Here is a 9,053-nt window from a genome sequence, read left to right on the forward strand (position 1 = left end):
TTGAGAGAATATTGGTTAGCTCAGAGCCTAAGGAAGGCTAGAGAGCTAGGCTGAGGGCACACAGGCACCAAGGCAGTCCCAGGGCATTCCGCAGCAAGAGGCAAGGCTCGCTCCGCTACCTGCTGGAATGAATGAGTGACAGCTAGCTTTCCATCCCTCCCATTCATGCGTCATCCAAGTTTCAGCAGTGTCTCATCAGCATAGTTTAGTTGGGGCCCAGGGAAGAAAGGACACCGTAACTGACAGCACGTTAGGACTGCACTCAGGGAGTTCCTCAAAGAACTCAATCACTGTCCTCACAGAGCGTACTCTGGAAGCTGGATGGCCAAAGCCCAGAGGATCCCCGGGGTCCACCATCTCTTCCTAACCTCCATCTACTTTTCCTGGCTATCCAGAGTATCAGTGACCAACACACCTTCCCAAGTGGTAGAAAAGAGATATAAAAATAAATCCTGCCCGGCCAGGCATGGCTCAGCAGTTGAGTGTCAACCTAGGATCCAGGAGATCGAGGTTCAATTCCCGGTCAGGGCACATGCCCGGGTTGCGGGCTCCATCCCTAGTTAGGGGCGTGCGGGAGGCAGCCGATCAATGACGACTCTCTCATCATTGATGTTTCTCTCCCTCTCCTTTCCTCTCTCTGAAATCAATAAAGATATATTTAAAAAAATAAATAAATCCACCTGTATTGGCCTTTTCCCAAAAGGGAAGTTTGGCCTTACCCCTCAGCATCGAGTAAAAGGGTTAAAGAAGGCAATGTAGCCGAGCTGGTGTGGTTCAGTGGTGGAGCAACCTCCCATGCACCAAGAGGTCGCTGGTTTGATCCCCAGTCAGGGCCTGTGCCCCGGTTGCTGGCTTGATCCCCAATGGGGGTCATGTGGGAGGCAGCCAATCGATGTTTCTCTCTCATCAATGTTTCTCTCTCTCCCTTCTCCCTCTCCCTTCTTCTCTCTCTAGAAATCAATAAAAACATATTTTAAAAAATGAAAGAAGAGAACGTATGCAAACTTCCCGGTACAGTCCCGACACGTAGCGGGTTCATTAACAGTTGCTGCACTCCAGCCCTTCCCTGAGCTGTGCTGGAGCCAGCTCGCACCAGCCTGGGAGCAGATCATTGTATTTTCAGGAATTTTGTGGCCAAGTGACATGGCATTGTAGCGTGAAGCTGACCTGAGTGAGAACACTTACACCACGGACATCGGAAGGGTAGCGGATCAGGACTCTCATGCCACCACCAGCACGCGCGGCCGCAGACCCATGGAGGCCCACGGGCCACTGAGGGTGACATCTGTGGCGAGTGATAGAAAAGCAAGCAAATAGTGGTTTTCTAGACATAATTCATTCTCTCTGATAGAAACAAAGTCTGCATCCAGGCCGGCAGTTTGGGCGTGGCCAGTAGCTCTACTTTGTTGCCTCATGATCCGCAATGTATGGCTTTTACCTTGTGAAGTAAGATCACGGCTCTTCAAGCTCCACTTTCAGCCAGTAGGAAAGGGAAGGCAATGCGACACTTCCTATGACGCCAGAGACAGAGGTAACACCCCACTCCTGCATGAAACAGGTCAGAACAAAGTCAGTTAACCTGATCTACCTGCAAGTGAGGCCCCACATGCGTTATTGACTCCAAGCAGTCCAGTGTCCAGCTGGAAACAAATGGCTACTGGGAGAGGCTGTGGTTAGTGGGAGAGGCTGTGGATAGTGGGAGAGGCTGTGGATTGGTGGAGAGGCTATAAATTGTGGGAGAAGCTGTGGATTGGAGAGGCTGTGGATAGTGGGAGAGGCTGTGGATAGTGGAGGGGCTGTGGATAGTGGGAGAGGCTGTGGTTAGTGGGAGAGGCTGTGGATAGTGGGAGAGGCTGTGGATTGGTGGAGAGGCTATAAATTGTGGGAGAAGCTGTGGATTGGAGAGGCTGTGGATAGTGGGAGAGGCTGTGGATAGTGGAGGGGCTGTGGATAGTGGGAGAGGCTGTGGATAGTGGGAGAGGCTGTGGATAGTGGAGGGGCTGTGGATAGTGGGAGAGGCTGTGGATAGTGGGAGAGGCTGTGGATAGTGGGAGAGGCTGTGGATAGTGGGAGAGGCTGTGGATTGGTGGAGAGGCTGTGGATTGGTGGAGAGGCTGTAAATTGTGGGAGACACTGTGGATTGGTGGAGAGGCTGTGGGTACTGAGAGAAGCTGTGAGTACTGGGAGAGGCTGTGGATAGCGGGAGAGGCGGTGGGTACTGGGAGACTGCCAGCTGCCCTGTCTAGCATGGAATTTAGGAAAGTGTAGAAGGTGGAAGTGGTGCTGGTGTGATGGGCGTGGGTGTGCTTTGTGGAACTCTGAAGGAGCTGAGTTAAAAGAGTTCAAAAAACATGGTGGAAGCCATATCTCAGCAAAGGTCCAGGGAAGCAGCCAGAGAATCTTTACCTGGTGACATTGGAAACAGGAGGCGTTGAACTTTTGGGCAGGGGAGCTGAACCATCAGAGGCATTTAAGAAATGCTAGACCTGTGGAGGAGGGAGGAAAACAGGTAGTGGAGGCTGATTTCCCAGTCCAGGTGGGAGGTGAGTGTGGGGCGTTAGAACAGGCAGGTTTAGATAAATCTGAGGGGCCTTTGCTAGACAATGAGTTGGGATGGGTGCTGAGGGGAGCTTCAGGCTGGCGACCCAGGGACAGGATGAGAGATGGGGTAAACAGTACAAAGCACCTTGGGGGGTGTTTAGGTTGGGTCACCGAGGAGCAGAGCCTGGCAAGGGACTTCTGATCGTGGGATTGATTAGGGGAGGAGAAGGTTGTGAGGCCAACAGGATGGCAAAGGGGAAGAGGCTAAGCAAGGGTGTGGCTGCACCCACTCGGAGCCCACAAGAAGGCTCCTGGCACAAATGGCACCAGTGGCTCTGCCTTGAGACCAGGGCGCTGGTGTTTTGCAGGCCTGCATCAGGCAGACATTGGCGGAGGTCTCTCCAGTGTGTGGCAGGATGGCTTAGCTCCCACTGGCCCAGGGCAATTCTCCAGGAAAGAGGACAGCTGCCCGCAGTTATTAGCAGTGTGCTGGCAGCTGGGAGAGACTTCAGGCGAGACCCAGGCAGCTTCCAGCATAGTGGGTCTATTTTGGGTGTTTGGATTTGAGGTGGCAAAGAAATAAGGTGTTGACACATAACTAGTGGGAAACTGGAGACACAAGGTAGGGGTTCATGGGGAAGGATAGAACTACCTGTGCAGGTGTGGGGAGGGAGACGGGCACACAGATGACAGTTTCAACAAGAAGGAATGAGCTCTTCGAGGGCCAGGGACAGAGAGAGGGAGCCACCTTTGGAAGGTAAGTTAGTTACACCTCTGGGAAGGTGGTGGGAAAGGAGGGCCTCGTGAACAAAGCAAAGGAGAGGTGAGTGGGAAAGCACGTTCCCAAGGTGACCTCGCGTCATGACGGGAGAGAGGGGAGGAAGGGGAACGAGTGTGGAGAAAGACTGAGGTAGTTTTTGTTTGTTTGTCAGTTGGGAGGTTGTTGGTGGCCTTTGAGGGGAGTTTCACAGCAGGACAGGGTTAGAAATGACACGGCAGGGCCGGTAATGCTCCCCACACGTCCTGCCCATTCATCCTGACAGCTGTCCCCTCTGGGCACTTTCTGCCTCACTTCATGTGCTGCTCAGTCCTGCTTGTCCCCAAATTACTCTGTGCTCAGATTTCCTGGTGTTGCCTAACAGATCACCCAAGACTTAGGGCATGTCATGTTCATGGCTTCTGGGGTCAGGAATTCGGATGGAGCACAGTGGGGTTGGCTTGTCTCTTCTCCACGATGTCCAGGGTCGCAGCTGGAAGGCTGGAGAGCTGGGACCGCAGTTGCCCACAGGGGCAGGCCTCTGGCTGCTGCTGCTGCTGTTGGCTGCTGGCAGGGGGCCTCAGTTCCTCTGCCCATGGTCTGCACCGGGCTTCTCTTCCATGGTGGCTGCATTACTGAGAGGCATGACCTTTTTCTTTCTGTGATCTACATTGTTTTCCCCATATCCCCCCATATCCTGTAGGTCACAGCACCACCTAATTCAGGGGGAGGGAACATGACCCCACTCGGGAGGAGTGTGGGGGAGGGGCACCCATTTTGGGAAATGCGTCTGCCACTCTGGTGAGAGCTCATTTGCTTTGAGGAAGCGGGCCCCTATTCAACAATCATCAGTGGTAACTTGGGCTTGAGGAGCTTCCTGGGGGCAGGTCCAGCCTGACTTTTGCTCAGTAATCAGCCCACAACAGATACCTGTGGAAGGAAGAACTTTCAAAGTCCATCATGTTTCCATACACACTGCCTGTCTGATCCTGTGCTGGTATCGTGACAAGTTCACAGTTGAAGACATGAGGCCTAGAGGGGTAATGGGCTGCCCCAGACCCAGAGGACCCTGCTAGCAGGAGCCCAGCTGTGACATGAACCCAGGTCTTCTGGACTGAAGCTGCTTTTAAAAAAGACCTAGATGTCTCCAAACAGCAAATGAAATTCCTCGGGACTGGGACTTCAGTGCCCTGCCCTCCATTCTCAGAGCCGCTCTGGCCAACCACAGGGCTGTGCACAGAGAGCCCTCAGCCGCTTACCTTCTCCTCCCGCATTCGATACCCAGACTTAACATGATGCTTTTACACGATTTGCCTCTTTTCTTGTGGGAGTGGTAAGGGCTGGGACAGGAACCCTCATGCTCACTCAGCCTCTGGCTGGGTAGAGGCTGGAAGGAGGTTGCTGTCTGTGTTGGCAACAAACCAGCAGCAGGTGCATTGGGAGACAGAGGTGCCTGGGAGATGCCAGGCACGTTCAGGGGGAGCAGTCATGACCTCAGGAAGGGGGAAAGCCTAGTGGCTGAGGTGGTGCCTGTGGGTCCAGCTCCAAGGGGAGAGGAGAGCTGATTTCTACCCCCTTTCCAACTCACATCCTAGTCCCCAAATGCTTCACAGTCTCAGAGAAACCCTGGCAAGGTGGCTGGTGTGGGTGGCAGAGTGCTTATCTGGACCAAGAGTGAGTGGGAGCAGATCTTAGAACCTGCATCAGGCCTCCATTTTCCAAATCCTGCCTGTGTCCTGCCACCCACCTCAAACCAGCCTTTGACTGACTGTGTCTTTAGAGCTGTCCCTGGCCTGGCCGTTTCTCTCTCCAAGACTGCAGATCAGGAAGGACCTTTTGAAACCGCAGTTCATTTCGGCTGTGGGGTCAGGAGGCCAGGCAGTCTAAAACCCTGATGGCAGAAGAGGCCCCTGTTCTGGCACCCGCCCCCACCCAGGGGCCATCCCGCTCCCCTGCTATAGGCAGGTTCTCCCGCTCAGGCGCTCAGGCCCCAGGCAAGCGGCTGGCTGTGACTTCTTTCGTCACCCAGCCATGGCTAACCTTCGTGGCACTGGTGGAGCTGTGTCCCCTGACTCACCCTGCCGCTTTGTTCCAGCCCCAGCAGAGAGCTTAGTCCCACCCCCCACGCAGGAATTACTCACTGGTTAGGTCACCCATCCTCTGGAATGTGCCCCCCTGACCCCCATTCTTCCCACATCCTTTACTGTTTTGTTTAAATGAAAAGTGTTGCTTTCCCCCTCTGATGATTAAAATAATAGATGTTTGTGGAAACTCTATAAAATTCCAACTGTATACTAAAGAAGATTAAAAGTTCCCAGGATCCCACAGCCCCAATACAGCCAACGCTACCATTCTGGCCGGTGTCCTTCCCTGCAGGCCACACTCTAGTTTTCGTTCTGTCTAAAAGCCTCTCCCTCTTCCTCTCTGCTCTTCCTCCCGCATTCTGTGAGTAAATCAACTCATCTTTATGATCGTGAAGGTCATTCTCTCAGAAACCTTTCCTCTGCCCGAGTCAGTCCTCCAGTGACACCCCACAGGGCCAGTACTTTTCCCGCTAACAGTCACGAGGAGAAACAAGCCACCCTTGGTCCTCGTGTGCTTAATGCTGGTCTCAGCTACCTGGCGACATGAGGCCCGCGCCTGCCGTTTATATGCCGAGCCCACTGCCCACTGGGTGCCCTGTGCACAGAAAGCGCAGCGGGGCAGGGGGATGCCTTCCTAGGATAGTCGCGTCTCCTAGCGCTCCAGCCGACCCGTCCAAGTGCACGGATCAGTCCCCGTGCGCCCCATGCGGTCCCAGTACCCAGACCTGGTTCCTGTCCTTGAGGAGCCTCAGTTGTTTTTGTTGTTGTTAATCAGCATCCAAGGACTTTTTTTCCCATTGAGTTTTTTTAGAGAAAGTGGATGGGATGGAGGGAGTGGGGGGGACGGGGGAGAGACATCTATGTGAGAGAGACACATCAACCGTTCGCCTTCTGCGCCCCCCAGGGCCGGGATGGAAACCACAACCCTTCGGTGCATGGGCCGATGCTCTACCGCTGAGCCGCACTGGCCAGGGTGAGGAGCCTGTCTTTCAAGGGAGGCTGACCAGCAGCAGGTGGAGCATTCACAATGTCCTAACTGTGGGATGAGCAACAGTGCTCAGCAAAGCACAGAGGAGTCCCCACCCCAGCTTGTTTTAGCCTGTCCTTGCTCATGCATTTAGTTCGCAGAATCATAGGACACTAAAATGGGGTGGGGTCACGAGATCAACAGGACCATCTCTTCCTGTAAGACGAGGAAACAGGAGCAGTGAAGGGCAGTAGGGGACTTGGCCAAAGCCATTGGGTGGTTTATTGGTGGCAGATCTGGGACTAGAACCTCCGTGTTGAGACTCCCAGCCCAGTGCTCTTTCTACTGTTCCTTAGGGGCCTTTGGAGTCCACTTCTCTCTCCTCCTCCCGCTCTGTTAATCCCGAGTCCTCTTGGTTTTCCTGCATAAGGGTCTCTCAGGTGTGTCCACCCATCCTCACCTCCACGCCACCATGCTCCAAGTTTCCATCATCCATTCCCAGCCTGCTGTTTGTCTCTCTGCTGCCACTCTTGCCCTGCTGAAGCCTCTTCTGTGCTTTGCAGCCAGAGTGACCCTTCACAGACCTAAATGTGACACGTCTACCCTGGCTTAAAGCCCAGTGGCTTCCCACGAAGCTTTTAGAAATATGATCAAAATACCCTAGGCTGGGGGCTTAAACAACAGCGATTTCCTTCTCACAGTTCTGGAGGCTGCAAGTCCCAGGTCAAGGTGCCAGCAGGGTAGGTTTGATTCTGAGGCCTCTGTCCTGGCTTGTAGGTGGCTGCTGCGCCCATGTGCTCCTGTGGCCTTTTCCCTGTGTGTGCACGAGGAGAGGGGGTGCTCTGTCTCTTCCTCCTTTTATAAGGCACCGGTCCCATGGGACCTCACTTAACCTTAATTACCTCCTAAAAACCCTGTTTCCAAATAGAGTCACATTGGGACTTAGGGTTTCAACATATGAATTTGGGGGACAAAATTCAGGCCACAGCACATAGTCTGCCAGGCCTCCCTTAACCTAGCCCATCTTACCAGCCTCTTCTATGCCACACCCCCTCCCTGCTTCTACATCTTGAATTTCTCTTGTTTCCTTGAAATGTCCGGATCTCTTGCAACTCTGAGCCCCGCCCCCCACCATCACGCTCCCTTCTTCCTCTGCCTGCCTCACTCTGTCTAGCTTTGGCGCAAGTAAACATGATTTTGTCCCCCTTTGCTCCGAGTCTACTAAGACATCACAGAACCTGCCTTGGACCTCGTTTGAACCGCCTGCTCTTTGAGAATTGAGACCTGAAGACAACCAGTCACCAGGTCAAGTGTGCACCCCTCCGTGAGCCAGAGACCAGACTCCACTGCCCCTCACTGCGCCCCCCCCCAATTGGGACCCAGGTCTCAGCCTTTCAGCTTCTGCTCAGGGAGCCCCACTGAACTCATTGTTTGAGGGACCCTGCTCTCCCTGGCCTGTCTTGCACTTTGGTTTGCCACTTTCCAGTCCCAATTTAAATGTCGGACTTTAAGGTGGGTCTTCCCCATACCCTGTCCTGTGTTCAGTCCTCTGGCTGTGCATCTGCCGGTGACCTGCACTCGTCTTCCTTGAGCCACCCCTCGTTCCTGCATGTTTCCTGTCATCCTGAGCTCCACTGGGCAGGGCATATTGTCTGGCGGTTGCAGTGCCCTCAAGGCCAGCACAATGCTTGGCACCGGGAACAATTAGTAGGTGTTGACTTCTATTGGGAGATGCTTGTAAAAAGCCATTGGCCTGCATTGTCCTCAAATAGTTCCTTAGATGGTATCTGCATTTTGTTGTCTAAAATGGACTGAAATTTCTCAGAAGGATCCTGTCTGGTCCACTCTGCCCATCCTGGGCCTCTTTATCCAAAAAACATCTCACAAACATTAACCGATCTCCCCACAATAACTTGCCCAACAGGCATTATGTTAAAAGGATATGTTATGTAGCAGGTCAATTTATTGGGAGTTTAGTGTAACAACAATCTATTGAGAATTAGAAAGAAGTGGAGCAGCTCCCCTCCCCTCCTCTGCCGAGTCAGCACTTTGTCCCTTTGTCCTGACCCTCCAGGCATCTGGCCTCTTGCAGTGTTTCAGAAGGAAAGGGCAGAGTCAGGCTGGGTGGGGCCCTAAAAGAAACCCCCCTAAGCAGGCCTGGGCTTTGAAAGGCGCTGGATGTCTGGTTTGAGGGGAGGATGTGGGGCAGTAGCTGACCCCCGGCTGACTCTTGGACCTCTGGGGGCTGAGGGAAAAGAGGGGGTGCAGCTTCTCCAGGGCATGCAGAGGCCTGGGCCTCTCCCAGAACAGCCCCTCGGGGGGGACTGGCTGCCGGCCAGTGAGAACTGGGTGGGTGCTCTGAACAGGGTGTTTCCAGAGCCTGACGACCCCCAGGCCCCAGGCAAGGCTGCAGAGGAGCGGCGAGAATGTGAAAACAAAGCCGGCTTTCGGATGTCTGTGGACCTGTGATTTCTCCTGGGTGCAGAACTACTGTGATGTCCTCTTCTGCCGCCTCCTCCTCTTTCTCAAATGTCAAATTATTTTCAAAGTTCATTGTTCATTTTCCCCTCTCCTGGCTTTGCTGATGCCATGCTTGGGTGATTAGGGTCTGCCCAGGTCACCTGAGTGGCCTGGCTTGTAATGGACCCCATGGGCCTGGGCGAGGAGCTGACCACCGTGGCTGAGGAGCAGACTCTCCTGTTTC

The sequence above is a fragment of the Miniopterus natalensis genome, chromosome 5, assembly GCF_054644295.1.
Source record: "Miniopterus natalensis isolate mMinNat1 chromosome 5, mMinNat1.hap1, whole genome shotgun sequence".
Taxonomy (NCBI): Eukaryota; Metazoa; Chordata; class Mammalia; order Chiroptera; family Miniopteridae; genus Miniopterus; species Miniopterus natalensis.